Raw genomic sequence first — 17,627 nt, 5'->3', positions numbered from 1 at the left:
ATGAAAATAATGCACTTGGATGCGTTTGAATGCATTATATCAGACTTAAATGACTTAATACTTCAAGCAAGAATTAACCGATATTTGTTGCCGAGAACCAAATAAGAGCAAAGAAGTAAACGATTGGACTTGTCATATAACCGTCCAATCGGATTTTAGGTTTTCGGGAGGGAAAGTAGTTTCCACAATAAGTATATCTCGCCTTAATCCTCGTTCTTGGCAACTTTGTTATCGGGTTTAAAGATAACCTAAATATTTGGCTTGCGCCAAGGATTGCCGATATTATGTTGTATAAACAGTCTTGTATATAAAAAAAAACATGTTTTGATTTCTATGCCGTATTGTTCCTTTAATATAGAATGATTTATGACTTCATTATAACACATTTATAACAAATATCAAATGTCGCTGGGGGGGGGGGGGGGGGGGTTAAAGCCGCACATGAATATGTGTGGGATGTTGTTGAAATGCTTGTGCACAGTACAATAGTAATACGCGATGTTATTGCCAAATGTATTTAAACCAAATGTCGGCTATGAACAGGATCCATGAGTGTATAATAGTGGCCTTTACAGATGAAAGAGGCATGCTTTTAGTGACGTAGGTATAGAATATCCTGACTAAATGTTCTTGATTTCAGGCAAGAAAAGTTTGACATTTTGATGATTAAGAGTAATGAATAATGCGCATGCACAATATTAGGCCAAAAATGGTTTCGTTCGGGTTTAATACATCCCTTTTAAAAGGTAGGGAAGGCTTTTTTTACATTCTTTTAATTATTTTTTATTGGTGTAAGAACGTAATTGTCATCACTGGATAATAGTGTTAGAATTCACTTTTATGTAAAGATTCAATGGTTTAAATCTACATAAGAAAAACACGCAATTTTTGTATTTACCAATTGACTATAAATCGTTAGAGTCAGCACCTATTTCGTAGGTAGGGTCGGGTAACCCGAACAAAATGTATTTTGTTAGGCCTATAAAGTAGAATTTTATTTTTTGTTCATCATTAGTGATTTTCTATGCGAAATTGTAGTAAATCATTATGATGTACGCCGTGATGATAACATGATAGCATGTCATAAATAAGTTCATATTTCATTTTAGTAGAAGTCATTGCGTAAATATACACACGAGACGACATTCACGACAGGATTTTCACTATGAATAATGAAGAGCCTTAATATGAAATATGATGGACTTGATAAAATCGTTCAAACTAATTTCGAAACATTTTATATTCATAGTTTCACGAGCTTATTAAGGTATGTGGTATTTCAAGCAATTCTCGACAGTATTGAAACCGGTAATGAAAGAGAAATGGTTAAAAAGATGGATGAATAAAACACAAAATTACAATTTATTTAATCACGTTTCGTCGCCAGTGTAGCCTCAATTTATAGAATTTATTTCAGAATACAATAGACAGTATTCCCACGCGTCCACAATCAGTAAAATATGTTTATGCATATAAAATATTCAATGGCCATTCAATCTTTAAATTATACGATTACAAATTGATTTAACAATCACAGTACCATAGTACAACATAAACACAGCGAGAGGAAAAAAATAATATTATCCGTAATTAATAGCGTAAGTCTTTCTCGAAAGCTTTGAATACATGAATACATCGATAGTTTTCTATTTACATGAGTATTTTGTGAGATGAATAATTCTATAAATTAAATAATTTATTATATGGGTTTTACTTTTGGTGTTGGTGGCGTCCGAAGGTGTCGGTGTTAGCTTCGGTGGTGGAGTCAATTAATACTACTAAGTGCAGACTCAAACATAATTATTTCTTGAAGCGTGGGAACAATGTGTGTGGCTTCAATCGTCAGTAAATGTTTGATCGTCAAATGAATCGTTCAATAAATTCCGAGTAATGACCCTTTTACCATTATGTGGTAATAAACGATTTTAATCGAAGTCGGTAGTTTTCATGAACCCCTGTGGACCGTATTATGGAAATAAAGGGTCTCTTGCGTTTTAATTCCTTTTATAGCTAACATTGTTTTGGGACCAACGTCTTCGACACTCCTCGGTTACATGTTAAAGCTGCACTCTCACAGATATAACGTTTTGACAACTTTATCTGTCTCGGAAAGATTAATTTTTTGCGTAAATATCTGCAAACCAATGATAAAAGATTGCTGACAAAAGCTGAGATCGTAGATTTTCATATTTCCGTTCGAAATTTAATGTTTTATGGCTCAAACCGTTACTAACGGTTTAAGAAAATATATAAAACATCAATTTTTGAACTTAAATATAAAATTATGCGATCTAATTTTCTATCAGGAGTCTAATATAACTGGTTTCTATAGATTTCGCAAAAAATGGCTCATACAAAGACAAGAAATAAAAAAGTGTTGTCAAAATGTTCAATCTGTGAGAAGGCATCGCTAGCGTTGTTTATAGTTTTATTAATATATTGTGATATGTTTATAAACAGATCGAGGAAAATGTCAGCAGAGAGTATCGCATATAAAATCTTCACTTACCTGTACCAGACCAAAGAACATCGTTCGAAACTCTGGCAAACTATTAATTGCAACACATATCAATGATACAATGAAAACTATCGGACCACATAGTAAAACTAATATCAAAGACTGTTTGAAGGCACAGACATATAACACAGACAGACCACACGTGTTACAAACTATCTTATCAATAAATGTTCAATTATCGGCTAAACAAGAGATTATTGTTAATCTCTCTCACACTTATCCAAACGTCTTCAACAAGGTCTTGATCAGGGGCCGATCAGAATTTGACGTAAGAGGCGGCGTAACTTAGGGGCTTAACCTTTTGACTTGCGCTTCTCCCTCTGAAACGAAATTTATTTGGTTTTAAGTGTTGGCATGGGGTTGCTGGTACTCAAACAATTTCTAGTCCGAAATAGGCATATTCTTTTATTTTTTTCTCCGATAGAAATTGAATTAAAAAGTGAACTTGCGGGGTTTCGGGAGGGGGTGCGCGCGCCTGGTGCGCCCATACTCCATGGTTCCGCAAGTCATCATGATTAACGACCATAATGTCGCCATCACGAACTACTACCACGCAGGAAAAATGAACTTTGATATATTATCATTTGTCCCAAATCTGAGACTAGAAAAACACGGTATATTTTTTAAAGCTAGAATCAATGTCACGGCAATGGCTCCGATAATCCCCGAAAGTTTTTAAAGGCCTTGTTTAAGCCTTCTATAAGTGATCCCCCCCCCCCCGTAAAAAAAACAAACAAAAAAACAACAAAAAAACAAACAAACGTGTATTAGTACATAACTTCTCTTAATTGATCTTAATCTTATTGCCTTATTGGCTTATCAGATCTCCAATATGAGTATCCTGCTGTGCAGTTTTCGATGTTTTATCACAAAAATGGACCCTAAATGGCACTGAGCCAATAAACCAGTACACAGGAAAATGGCCCATACTGTGACACCAGTGCGATTAGCATATCTCATGTACATACATGCGAGTGTACGATCTGTTTGTGTTGGTTGCATTTGTGTTTGTGGTATTTGTACGTTTATGTCTTAAATTCATTGTAGTTTGGACCCTTGCCTTGTTCCTCTATACAGTGTTTATTTTTAATGTTAGATTTCCATTGTAGTCCATTTTATTATTATAACTAGTATACCGTGTACAGTGGTTACGAGGTGAAGTGGGAAGGTAACATTGGTTAGTGGTAGAAACCACTGGTTTGCAGTAAAAAAAACACGGCCAGTGGTAAATTTAATGTTTTTAAAAGAATAGGTGCAATACGACCTTATGTTATTTTTTCATTGTACGTATGTTTTTGGTTTTCCCTACAATGTCGCCGATTCCCCAATCATTCGGGAACACACGATATTTTATATTGAACGAGCATTATCATACAGCATCAAAATACACTACATATCATGAAGACCTTTTACCAATGGACAGAAGTTGTCAAATCATGTTTTTGCTGTTTTTAACATTCAAAGCTAGCGGATGATATTTTCTATATTATATGTCGTATATTGTCACTAGAACCGCCCTGGATGTTGTCACCCAATGCCGTGAGCTGTTAAGATAATGAAAATCAAGGCACTGAAAGCGTCAACAGACTGCTGGCCGCTTACATTTTGTGAGAATCCTGTCTTTGTAGATATAGCCTTAAACATTAACTTTATTAACATGTTCAATGCATTGCGTTTTTTTTGCATTTAATCTGGCGGGCCCTACAAAGTTCGAAGTGTAGAGTAGATTTCTACGGTCATAGCTATTGAAAAAATATATTGAAAAACTTAAAAATGCCTAAATGCTATCAGTTGTAGTGCATTATTTCGCGAAAAAAACCCAACATGAATACGTTATATTTGGGAAATAATTCCCTTCCCAGTTTATGTGTAAGCATATTTTTTTATTATATACATTGCATAAAAAATGAAAATGCGTACAAGCTGGTCTTTCACTTTTTCAACCGCACAATATTTTATAAATATTCATTACAGCACTTTTTAGATGCTGCTCATGCATAACGCGGCTCCGAGGATATAAGAGCAGAATGGAAATGTAAATTGGTTAGCCCGGTTAGCTCAATCGGTAGAGCGTTGGACTGTGAATCGGACAACCCGGGTTCGATTCCCGGGCGGATCAGGTCATTGTGATTGGTTATGGAATCCTTTCTACGACCATTTTCACTGTACCACTGGCATGTACAGGAGTTGTCAGTTCCTTGCAGAGGTAAAGGCACCTAGTACTTGTTAACCGCCTGATAGTCTGCCCCGGATAGGTGTGCGGTGGTTGAACTGTCACTCTGGGTCCCGTCAATGTGCTCACGCCGGGACCCGGAGTATAAACTACTAACACCACCACCAAATTGGTAAGTTAACCATCGCAGCGCTGAGGTTGATACGCCGGTAGGCGAATTTAAACATTCGATGTTAACAATGTTATGTCGATCTCACGATTGTAGATTCCGAATTATGTGGGCTTAGCGGACTACAGCCTAAAAACAAAATCACTTATGCGCATCAATTTTATTAAAGCATGAAATATGACAATGATAAGAATGTCAATGTAAATATAAATGATTATGTGATATTTTTGGTGTTCATCTGTTGGTTTTAGATAGTCTTGGCTTTTAAAATGGACTGTATGATTTTCATGCCAATATTGATGATTATACTGGGTGAGTACCTAAATCGGAACACTTTTGGCACTATTTGTGAAATATTTTTAGTTGGACTTGCAACACAACTACACAATTTTCCATCAGCATACTAGGATTCAAGACAAATTGGTTGATAAAAATGTTATTTCCAGCTTGTCTTTTTTTGTCAGTTTTGTCAATGAAATTTGATGAATTCGGTAAAATACAGGCTGTACCATTATGCTGTGATTGTGGAAAGCATGAATTCTATCCCCCGCGTGCCATGTATTGGCATTTGAACATGAAAAACTTCCGATTGAGATACTCGCCCAGTATACCTTTTGCACCGATAGAGAGATCAGTATGTACAACACTGGGATATGATATATTAGTTATTCAGCCCAAAATAGGGTATTACAGACCTTTCAAATGTGAATTTCAGTACGAGAAATACAATAGGGTGCTCGGTACTGCTTATAGATCCGAGAGGTCATATTCGACCTGAGATGATTTTTCAGATCCGGATTTCACAAAGCGCTAACCGAGTGCAAAATTCACGAAAGTCTTATGCGATATTTCGGATCAAACCGCAGTATAAATCACCTTTTCATCAAATTCGTTCTGGGTGTAAAACTTTAAAGAAATCTGATTCCATAATAAATATTTCATTTTAATGACGATCTGATTTGTTTCACGATGTCATTTTAACATTGACAATGATACTTGTTATGCTGACACGCCTTCAGAAGAATGGAATACAGTCGCATTGTACTGGAGTAGAATATGGGCTTCCGAATTGTGTGATATGCATTGCTTGTGGATTTATGATGGGTTTATAATAAATACTAAGACACCAACTGTCTTGATTTAGATTATACTCACATACTATGGAAACTGTGACAGGTATATTCCATTATAATATCAGAGAAGATCGTTAGTGTAAAATAATTTAACCGAGATCTGTTGAATTCATATTTATACGAATTTCTTCTTTGCTGTTCTGCAGACAGAGAATAACGGAGTAAACAATCTATTCTTAATCCAAATGACCTAGTTCAGTTAAGATCACCAATTTGCTATCTTGTAAACATGTCAAGGTCATTTACTGTATTGCCAAGTTTATTTCCGATACTATGAAGTTCTAAGTGGAAAATCTCTGAACATAAGCTGCTTTACAATCTTGTTTTACTTGAATCCTTTATGCATAATAATGTTAGCCCTTAAATTATACACTATGTTCAAATATAATGTACTGAATTGTACGATGCTCATTATCGAGTTGCATTTATATTCAAACTTAATGTTATGGAATTTTGTGTATATACATCTAGTATTTAACTATTGACACTATTTGTAATGGCTAAAAAGCAAGACGCCGATTTGCTAATAAAAACTGAAGAACTTTTAAGCGAATATAAATGCCTATTCACAACACCACTGCCGAGCCAGTCATGGCGATTACCCTGTCATACTGTAACGATATTTATCGCGACGTGTGAAAATGTATAGAGGGAAGGAACTCACTAGAAATCGCCAAGAGAGTGGATGGCCACGAGTTATCTGGACAGTGTTTTGGCAAAACGTTTTCGTTGATAATCCAGCACAACTTAATAATGCATTCGGGCCATCGTTAAGATATTTTAACGACGTGTTTCTTCAGCTTTATAATGAATCGATCCGTATTCGTTATATCTACGAAAACGCAAGGTAATAATTATGTTTGCGTGTTTTTTTAGTAGTCGATGTTGTCTACAATGAAGCCCGTATTTTTAATTCTGTAAATTTTAATACATGTTTGAACAATTCGAGGTGTGTAAGACAAACCCATTCCGATACGTATGTGGTCTGTATGTGGTGTTTGTACGTCTCACAACAGTGTTTATATTTTAACTTCATACCACTGTGCTTGCCAATGTCGTTTTCATTGTAGTTTCGTACCAATTGTTACAACTCGGCCATCTCCGCCAAGCTTCGATACAGACCTCGGTTTCAAGATATACGAGTGATGAAACTTACTGTAAATTATATCAGTACGCTTAGCCATTTAATAACTTTAAAAATGTACTGAAATCAATGATTTTGATCCGTGTCTTTATTACGCGTTGGAGAAAACAAGAAATGGTCGGATTACCGCCTTGAAAATAGTCGGTGAAACACGAGTTCACGATACCCTTTTTTACGTTGACGTACTTTGTTGAAATGATGCGGCATTGGCCTTTAGACGGCGATAACATGTGGGAACAGAAGTAAAGACAGACAGTTTTCACTGCGTCCGGTGTTTATATGACGTCATTGATTACTACGTAATCAGGTATTGCATAACAGTACGACAAATGACGTCATGATGGATTATGTTATTATCTTTGGTGCAATAGCGTAACCCATCCTTAATGACGTCACAATGATTAACTAACGAGCTACGCTAGAAAGTTTTAAGCTTGGTTCGCAATGGTTATTCCATTGTTTCAGGGATTAGTATCTCGAAGCTCCACTCGGAACACCTCGGTCATTTTCATCAAACACAAACCTCGGATGTATGCCGGTGCATAAGTAGAAGTAGTTCTAAAAATAAATAATAACATTATTAATTAATTGTAATGTTTTAACTTGTATTTCTTATTACTTAGTTCAAATCGATTCCATGTGAATTGTATTTTTGCATAAATAACTATCATGAACTTCGACATAGTAAATCGTCCATATAAATCCGTTGTTTCCGATGTAAAATGGCCGAGGTGCTCCGAATGCCCAAAGCTCGTTTAAGGCTTACGACTACCGTGCGAGTTAAGAGTGGTATCTCGAAACTTTCGTAATCTGCGAATTTTCGGACATGTATTCGTGACTCTACGACTGCCGGGTAGAATGCTGTCGTAGTGCTTATGGAAGCAGCCAAATGCGTAGCTTTAAACTATTATTCAACATTTTATAAAGACCATACGTTAAATATATTCCTTCGAATATTGTTTCTCAACTCTGTAGTCACGACGGAAATGTTTGGAAAGGCTCGGAGTGCTTACTTATGATACAATTGCTCTTAGTGAATTTATACATATCTGTGGAGAAATAGTTGCACAGCATAAAAACAACAAAACATACGCGTATCATTTGTAAAAAACTCCAAATGATTGGGAAACAAACGTCATAGACACTTAAATAAATTCCTTTCCTGAGACAAATTTACATTATACTTGAAATTGCATGGTGTTTCGACAGTGACAAAATTATAGTAAATAGACTATTTTTAAAAAAAAAGTATGGTGTGAAGAGAAAGATGAATTATGTGATCGACGTTTGCGTCTGATAATGTTAATGTAAAAGTTAAGTTTTACTATTGTCTCAAGGTCTTACCTTAGAATAAAACTTTATTAACGATATAAATACTGTTGTGACGCACAGAGCAAACCCAGCAGCAACCTACACCTACACCACGACCTTTATATTGGACAAAACCTTTTGGAATGCATCAGTATATCTCTGGACATTAAGGAAGACTTGTATGATTTGCACAATAAATGCTCGTCGAAGCCAAAGAGTAGGTGGACATGGGAGATTGAAGAATAATGACATACTGAACAGTGAAGAAAAAAGTGTTTAGCTGTGTCTACACGACCACAATCACAGAGGTCGATAGAGAACGATATTACGGCGATAAAGGTAAACAAAAGGCGAACTGCACTGAAGCGGGCATTTAGTTTATAAGTTACTTAATTCCCACCAAAGACTCTATTTATAGGGTTAGACTTATATTTTCTGCAGGGTATCTTATTCGTAGTTGGCAAGTTACGAACCGCGGAGGGAAGTTCGTTCCATCCACGGATAGTTCTCGGTAGGAACGAGTTACCATAAAGTTTGGTGAGCGTGTGGATTATTATTATTATAATTATATACCAGAGTTTAAATAGCACTGATTTCATATAAAAATACACGTTCAAAAGCGCTTTACAAACTACAGATCACAGATTATGGAGAAACAAAACAACCTGAAATTACCTTTCATAATGATATAATGCTTAAAATATTTCCAAAACCTAATTTTAATTTAAAACAGATACACTTTATAACAAACAACATTAAATGAAACACAAAACCTTACAAAATAATCAAAACAATTGTAAAAGTTAATGTAATTTATTTTATTGGTAATATGATACAGTCTTAAAATTACTTATTGTACTTTTATATCAATTTGATGTTAAAGATAATCAGTTCCAATACATTTCACTGAAATGGTGAGTTTTGAGTGCCTTTTTGAAACTTGCCAATGTTAATCAGTCCTTCATACCAGAGGGAAGCGCATTCCACATCTTGCAGCTGCTGTCTGAAAGCTCCTGTCACAATATCTTACCGGTCGACCTTTTGGCACCACAAGTGTAAATAGTTGTTTTGGGATATCAGCTTTCTGGATGGCGCGTATATTTCGTCCATACATGTTCACTACATAAGTTGAATCTTGGTCATTGAATGATTTGTAAGTATGTGTAAGAATCTTGGACTCTACCCTCTGCACTGCACTAAAAGCCAATGTAGTCCACGTAACACAAGAGTGATGCGGTCATATCTAGATTTCCTTGATTTGCCAAACTTCGAGCTGCCGTATTTTACACATTTTGTAGTTTGCTGATTGAAAGGTTAGGTCAATCCATATAACATTCGGAACTCCTCGGCCATTTTTTTTTCGATAAAATGGCCGAGGAGCTCCGAATGTCCATATAAAGGAGCGTCGCAATAATACAAACATGGTGTGACGAGCGAGTTAACAAGAGATTGTGTTGCATTCGTTGATAGGTATTGTCCGATGTGAGCTATTTTCCGTTACTGTGAAATTGTATTTCAACATACACGGATCACATGTTTCTCGATCTTCATGTTAGAGTCCAGAAAAGCACCGAATTTGCTAACGCTAGACGATTGATAGATTTCAGAATTGTCCACTGACGTAGAGATTTCGGCAACTGATTGAGCATTGAACTATTATTAATTCTTTTTTGTCAGCATTATCTATCAGCATGTGTTGTTTTTCATTTAATTTTCTATATATTTTAGACAGCTCTCGACACGATAAATGATCTCTAGATAGAACTTATCTCCACAGATTTAAAAGATAAGTACAACTGTGAATCGTCCGCATAGAAATGATTGTTCAAACCATGTTTCTGCAGATAGCTTGAACAGGAAATGTAGTTCGACCCAAGGACTGATCCCTGGGATACACTGTAAATTCATGAGCACTGATTGCGCTAAGCAAACTGTCTGTTAGCGGTCGCTGAGGTATGTTGTTAACACATTTTAGCATAGTTACAAAGTGCACCTCTTGAAATGTGCATATCACTAGTTTCAAAAAGGTATATCATCTTTTCATTATCTTAAAGATTGAAATATCTTTTGTTTTATAAATTGTTGTGTTTTATTGAGTGTCTGTCGGCGTTTACATGATGTATATTGAAAAAACTTAAATTGTTATGTTTATTAAACATGATTTGTATAGAGTAATTATATTCAAAACATCAATAGTTCTTGTATAGGAATGTTTAAGTGTGATGCAGATGTTTTATGATTTACCAAATACATTTTGTTTTTGTTTGTTTGTTTTTCTTCATAGAAGGCCACATTGTAAATATGATGTTCTTATGGTTGAACCTGTAATTATGTCATAATGTGTCTATACCTTCTCTAAATAAATATATTATTATTATTATTATTATTATTATTATTATTATTATTATTATTATTATTATGTCATTACTGCAAGCGGTTTGCCTGTGATACCAAAGTGACGTTCTAGGCACTGGCACCGGATTTTCAAGCTCAAACATTTTTTTTAAAAATCAAAAGAAATCTTATAATTCCTCACTAAAAATTATAATACCGAATATGTGAAAAAATATTGAAAACTATATTTTTTTAGATATGCACTTTGTACTGTATATGTTAGTATAATATACAGTACAAAGTGCATATTTAAAAAAATATATATTTTTCAATATTTTTTCACATATTCGGTATTATAATTTTTAGTTATGAATTATAAGATTTTTTTTTGATTTTTAAAAAAAATGTTTGAGGTTGAAAATCCGGTGCCAGTGGTTCTAGGTGATGAATCAGCCTCCCGTGCTGCAGAGAGATCAAGCATCACAAAAATTGTCACACTGGTTTCACTGTGGATGATCTTAGTTTAAAAAAAAAACAATCATTAAACGAAACAAAGCTATGATAAGATTTTATTTTACATTTCATATTGATAAACAATGTTGTTTACAGCAGTTTTATTACACGTACAAATGTATTTACATCAATTATAAAATGTGAACGAGGCTGGACCACACTCATCAATTATTAACTGAAATATTACAAATAAAATAATACAACAATCCGCCGCCTCTCTGCAATTAAAAGTTATCCATGCGTGCTTTTCAATGAGTAAGGGATCATTAACATATGATTCGTGCAGTGACAGTGTTTTATGTGTCATTCAATGTCCCAATAAACCATACTGACTGCCGACTTAATTCACTTAACTATAGTCTTAAAACAGATTCGCTCGTACTGCCAGCTCAACCTGGCGTGATATTCAATATATTACTTAGGTCGATCCTGAAGTTAGAATAATTTAAGATTTCCTTATTTTGTATGCTTTCACCGAGTTCACATCAGATGTAAGTTCTACTTATGTCGTTCTGAAATACGGTCTAAATCTAAGTAAGGAATTATACACCATATCGTAGAAATAATCTTACCTTATTTAAGAAGGAACGCATTTTAGTTTCGTCAGTGTTCCGCGTGATTCATTAAAGATTTAACGGTGCACGCTTTAAAGAAAATTCGCAAATATTTTGGATATATACACTATTGTCGCAAAATTAAGATTCAAGTAACTATATCTCTCTCATAATAAAAAAGCTGAGACATAATGGTTTGTAAAGTATTACTTACTGGTTTCTTTATTTTACCAATAGAAGCATATTTGGAATGATATATTTTGACGATATAATTAAACATGTATTGTGGTTCAGTTGAAAATGTGAATGATTTTTTCACCTCCATGCATTGTCATAATGTGAATGTTTACAATAACCTACCGTGATCTATTAGGCTGTATTAAATTGGATATCACTAGCATGTCGGATTGGGGATACAGGTATAAAACAATGTATATATATACATAACAGACAAAAATGCACCACTTAAAACTAAACTCAGCCTTTTCTTTCGGAGGAATACGGCTCCAAAACTGTTCCTTTAGCATGTGTGCCCCTGGTCTGATATCAAATCCTTGGCCCTCTCCTGAAATATAATTGACAAAAAGCAACGTTTCAGACACATCTTCATTATTTACCGACTGTTTTTTTCGTTTGTTAATTTTGTATATAGTAATATCAATTAAAAAAGTTGTACGATTAATTGTTAATTTAGGTTGTACTTAATTCGCCATGTAATTGTTTGAACAATGTTAAGTTGGATAGTTAGAATAATGTCTATGCCAAATTACGGTGACATAGTGCATATGCAACTTACTGATTCGGCACTTTTTAGCTAAAATAATACGACTCTCGTTGGCGAACATTCGTTTATAAAAAGTTAGGAAGCTTTGAGATAAAACGTACTTACACAAGATCAACCTATGATAACATATTAAATACCCTACGATTTTGCACCTCGACATTGGCAACCTACCAATTCGTTACTTTCGAACGCCACAAGAGAGCGTTCAAGCTAAAAGAATAGGATTCTCGTTGACGAACCTTAGCGCATTCGTATATTCAAAAGTACAAAAGCTTCGAGTTACAATTTACTACACCAGATTGACCTACGCTAGCATATTAACTGCCCTACGATTCTGCACTTCGACAGGTATGAACAATTAATGTCCCGATCTTTAAGGACTTTACGCATTTGGAAAACGGTTAAAACAGTCCAGACAATTTGTAGCGGTTCCCGAATTATGGGGACTGTGCGCATTCAAAGAGTTTGAACAGTTCAGACATTTCTTAAAATTAGCCATGCCCGAATAATGGGGACTGTACGCATTGGAAAACAGGTTTGAACAGATAAGGCAACTCGTAGCCATGCCCGAATAATGGGGACTGTACGCATTGGAAAACAGGTTTGAACAGATCAGGCAACTCGTAGCCATTCCCGAACGATGAGGGACTGTACGCATTGGAAAACAGGTTTGAACAGATCAGGCAACTCGTAGCCATTCCCGAACGATGAGGGACTGTACGCATTGGAAAACAGATTTGAACAGATCAGGCAACTCGTAGCCATTCCCGAACGATGAGGGACTGTACGCATTGGAAAACAGGTTTGAACAGTTCTGGCAACTCGTAGCCATTCCCGAACGATGAGGGACTGTACGCATTGGGAAACAGGTTTGAACAGATCAGGCAACTCGTAGCCATTCCCGAACGATGAGGGACTGTACGCATTGGAAAACAGGTTTGAACAGATCAGGCAACTCGTAGCCATTCCCGAACGATGAGGGACTGTACGCATTGGAAAACAGGTTTGAACAGATCAGGCAACTCGTAGCCATTCCCGAACGATGAGGGACTGTACGCATTGGGAAACAGGTTTGAACAGATCAGGCAACTCGTAGCCATTCCTGAACGACGAGGGACTGTACGCATTGGAAAACAGGTTTGAACAGTTCAGACAATTAATATAAAGCTCTCCCTACCTATGCGGACTGTATGCAATTGTAAGCAGATCCGAACATTTTTCCTGATTCCGACTGTTCGCATTGAAAAAGCAGGCTTAAATAGTTCAGACAATTCTTAGCGCTCCCGATCGATGATAAATAGTATTATATACACATTAGAAAACTGCTTTGAACTTTCAAAACATCGCGTGATACTGCTATATGTTCTAGAGTATGCCATCACGTGTGTGACAATTTTTTTACCACGTTTTAAAACATTTTGAAAACCAGGAACTATCGTGGCAATGAGAGCCAGTCTTTATAAAAACACGATCACCCTGGAAAACAGGGGTCATCTCATCAACATACGACGATACGATCGCATTTTTAAATTCATATTTTTGAGTCATTTTTATATTTACTCAGAAACGTAAAACTTTATTTGTCAATTAAAACGAAGTTTTTATGATTTAGCAATTAAAATATTCAACTCAATTTGTGATACTCCGTTAATATTCAACTGAACTTCTTGATCCTGCGACATTTAGCCGTACGCTCAGTGATATTCTATATTATGAGGAAAACATTTTAGCTAGAATGTATTTATATAATTAATAATACGAGTAAACAGTCCAATATTACGAGTAAAATTCACTTTCAGCATGCACTTTTTTTTGATAATCGGGGTCGACTTCATATATTATTTAACATTGGTGTTTGCGCAGATTCAGAAAAGTATGGTCTAATTTAGTTGAGTTTACTACATGTTCGGAAAGGAATAAAAACGTACATTGCACACTGACATTTTATAACACAATTCACGTTTAATGTTTGAATATACGACGTTCGGTCGAAATCAAGTATACAGTAAAATCTTGGCGTATGATTGTTGGTCCAAGGTACATATTGTGTACTTGAAATGGTTTCAAAGTTCACATAGTTCGTGCGTAGAAAGATTGTTATCAAGTAACGTTATCCTATTATGTAACGAGATACTGAAAACAATACACGGATATCTGAAAATATTACGACCAAACCACCCATCCATAACATATAAGATATTAAATGAAATTATATTTGCGTGCAAAATCGCATGCAGGAGACAATCCCGTATTTCTAATACATCATGAACGACGTAAAAACTATGTCTCGATGGATCATATTAATGAAATAACCGACATATCCCAGGCTGCTTCTTCTATATACAAAATGTTCAGATCTGATGATAGTTTACTTACCCATACCCACAGTCAATCAATCTGTATTTCACAACGATGCCAAGGTTCGTGCAGTGTACTTATAATCATCCACTGACGTAAACATGGTAAAATGGGTTTCATTCATGAAATTCTGAGATGGAAGGAATCCCTCCCCTCCTTAGAACATTGCTTACCGAATACCCTTCATCCTCTACCCGAATCCTGCGTAATAAATAGAGGATAATTGCTTGTTGCAGTGTAAGACCGTAATTTTCACATTTTGATACATGACTAAAATTAGTATCAAAAGATATATAATTGCATTTTATTAAAAAGCGCACCCAACTGTATGCGCACTTAACGTCATTTCGGAAATGACGTTGTTGATATTGTGGCCCAGCCCTTTGTTTAGAATAGAAAAACGGGCTTTACAGTCAGATTGATTTCTATTCTTTCAAAAATTGATATATATTTTTTTCTTTCACAGATAACTATCAGTAAACCATTGAAAAGCATATAATAAATTGAATTAGACACTACCGGAGTATGCATATCAAATAATGCCACATTTCTAAGTTATGCCTTTCTCACACCAGTCTCTTGAGCCCCCAGTATTCTAAGCTATATTGAATACCGCGTTTCAACATACAGTCAAAACCCGTTGGCTCGTTATCGTTTGGCTCGATATCCTCGTTGGCTCGAACTGGATTTAGAGGACCGATTTTTTTTTTTACTAAATGCTTATATCAAATTAAATCGGATGGTTCGATTTCTTAATGGTCGATTTTTTGCCACGCTCGATGTCATGTTTGCGGTCCTTGGTAAAAGTAAACACTTTTTATGTATCAAGTTAGCGTGTCACCAGAGGGTCTTTCAGTGCTTTTATATTACTAATTGGCATTTTGACATACACAAAAAGGCACAAGAGCAATCATAAATGTAAACATGATACGTGGCTTAACTTGAACAAGAAAACCCATTGCTTGACGGATTAGACAATGAACGGTATTATGAAATAATTTGGCAAAGTGTTCTCAATTTCAGACTTGAGCAAATATGACCAAACCCCCTACTAACACCAATATTTTGGTACTCGTGGACCAACCACTTCTTCAAAAGATGATATCTGGGAGTTTTCCATTTCTGAATCATCCATGCTTATCTCCCTAAGAAACGTTTACGGCTAGTTTTTACAGAAAATGTGCAATTTACGTAGGAAAATGCTTTCCCATCCCCGCTATCAAATCCATTGAGAGAAGACAGTATGTAAGATAGCTGCCAGACGAATTGTGATCTAATTTTGATACGGCAGGTTGCTTGCTGTTTCGTTTCCGCACAGGGGCGTCAAGAGAAGAAGAACTTGCTGATGTTGTACACATCGTTAAAAGCTGTTCTAGAAATTTAGAAATAAACCAGAAATTTGAAGGATAAAGAAAAACAGATAAAGATACCAGAAAAACAACAACACTATAACTATTCGAGCTACGGCTGCATAGAGGCTGGGACCAATAACAAAGGGACTAGGAACGAGCCGTAATAATCCTTCTACAAGATAGAGGTGGCATACGTTTTTATTTATCTCGTTAATACGATATACGTATCTCGTTTGAGCGACTAGGTATCTCGTTAAAACGACTAAGTAACTTCTTAAAATGACTTAGTATGTCGTTCAAACGACTAAATATCAGGATTCAAGGACTTACGGGTCTCGTTTAAACGATAAGTCTCCGATCAAAAACGCGTAATAAAATCACCTTAATTCGCGATGTTGTTAACATGGCTAAGGCAAGCAAAGATCAGCCGTAAATCAGTTTTATGCGCGGTAATAAGGCGATTCTAATCGACTGTTATAAAAGATACGTCCAAGAACTGCCAAAATCGACGCGTACGTAAACTACAATTGAGTTTAAAAGTCGTTTGCATTGTTCTTTTTAAACTTGTATTTGTCGACTCGCTGTTTTCGCGTAAATATCTTTTCTCGTACTATCGTTAAAATATAATGTACACATACATTCATGACGTAGTGCACAAAAAGAAGTAAACACATTCACATACACATACAAAGTGTTTCGCAACCTCTATATAATAACATTGCTGACGAGCAATACTGTAGGCACCATGCAAGTGTAATGTAAGGTGCCTTAAAATTACTTGTATGGGTGCGTGTGTACTTTTTATGCACTACGTCATCAATGCATGTGTACATCGAACATGCACAATAGCAGACGAGCAATATTGTAGGCAATTTTCATGCAAAGGTGTAAAGTTAGGAGCCTTAAAATCGATGTAGCTACACATCTGGCGTAAAAACTGTGATTCAAATATCGCCTGTCAAATCTTATAAAACTATGCCAAAACAATTTACATCAACTCCATTTGTCTTGTCTTTCGCAATTTAAACTGCTGTAAGGGCGTATCTTTGTGCCACGCGATTTAAATCACTTTTATGTCCCCCCTGGGAAAAATTCGTTTTTGATATCTAGTCTCATTCTTAGCAGGGTTCTGGCAATGCATTTTCTCTTAAAACATGGTTTACTTTTTGGCCAATAACTGCGTCACATAGCATTTTCCTATTTTATGAATGAACAATGGAATGCGATTGCCGTTAAGTATTTGTTGATAATTCAATATGCGAAGAAAAATAAACGCCTATCATT

The 17,627-nt window shown here is 35.6% G+C and overlaps 1 non-coding gene across 1 annotated transcript; it reads left to right on the top strand.

Moving 5' to 3' along the window:
* The first annotated feature begins 4,565 nt into the window (after positions 1-4,565).
* Trnah-gug (transfer RNA histidin (anticodon GUG)) lies at positions 4,566-4,642 on the top strand. The gene has a single exon. It is a non-coding gene; the product is annotated as a tRNA-His (tRNA).
* Positions 4,643-17,627: the final 12,985 nt, after the last annotated feature.

Source organism: Mya arenaria, chromosome 15 (assembly GCF_026914265.1).
Source record: "Mya arenaria isolate MELC-2E11 chromosome 15, ASM2691426v1".
In the NCBI taxonomy this organism is placed as follows: Eukaryota; Metazoa; Mollusca; class Bivalvia; order Myida; family Myidae; genus Mya; species Mya arenaria.
Note: the sequence above shows the minus strand (reverse complement) of the source record. Positions and strands in the feature narration are given on the sequence as shown.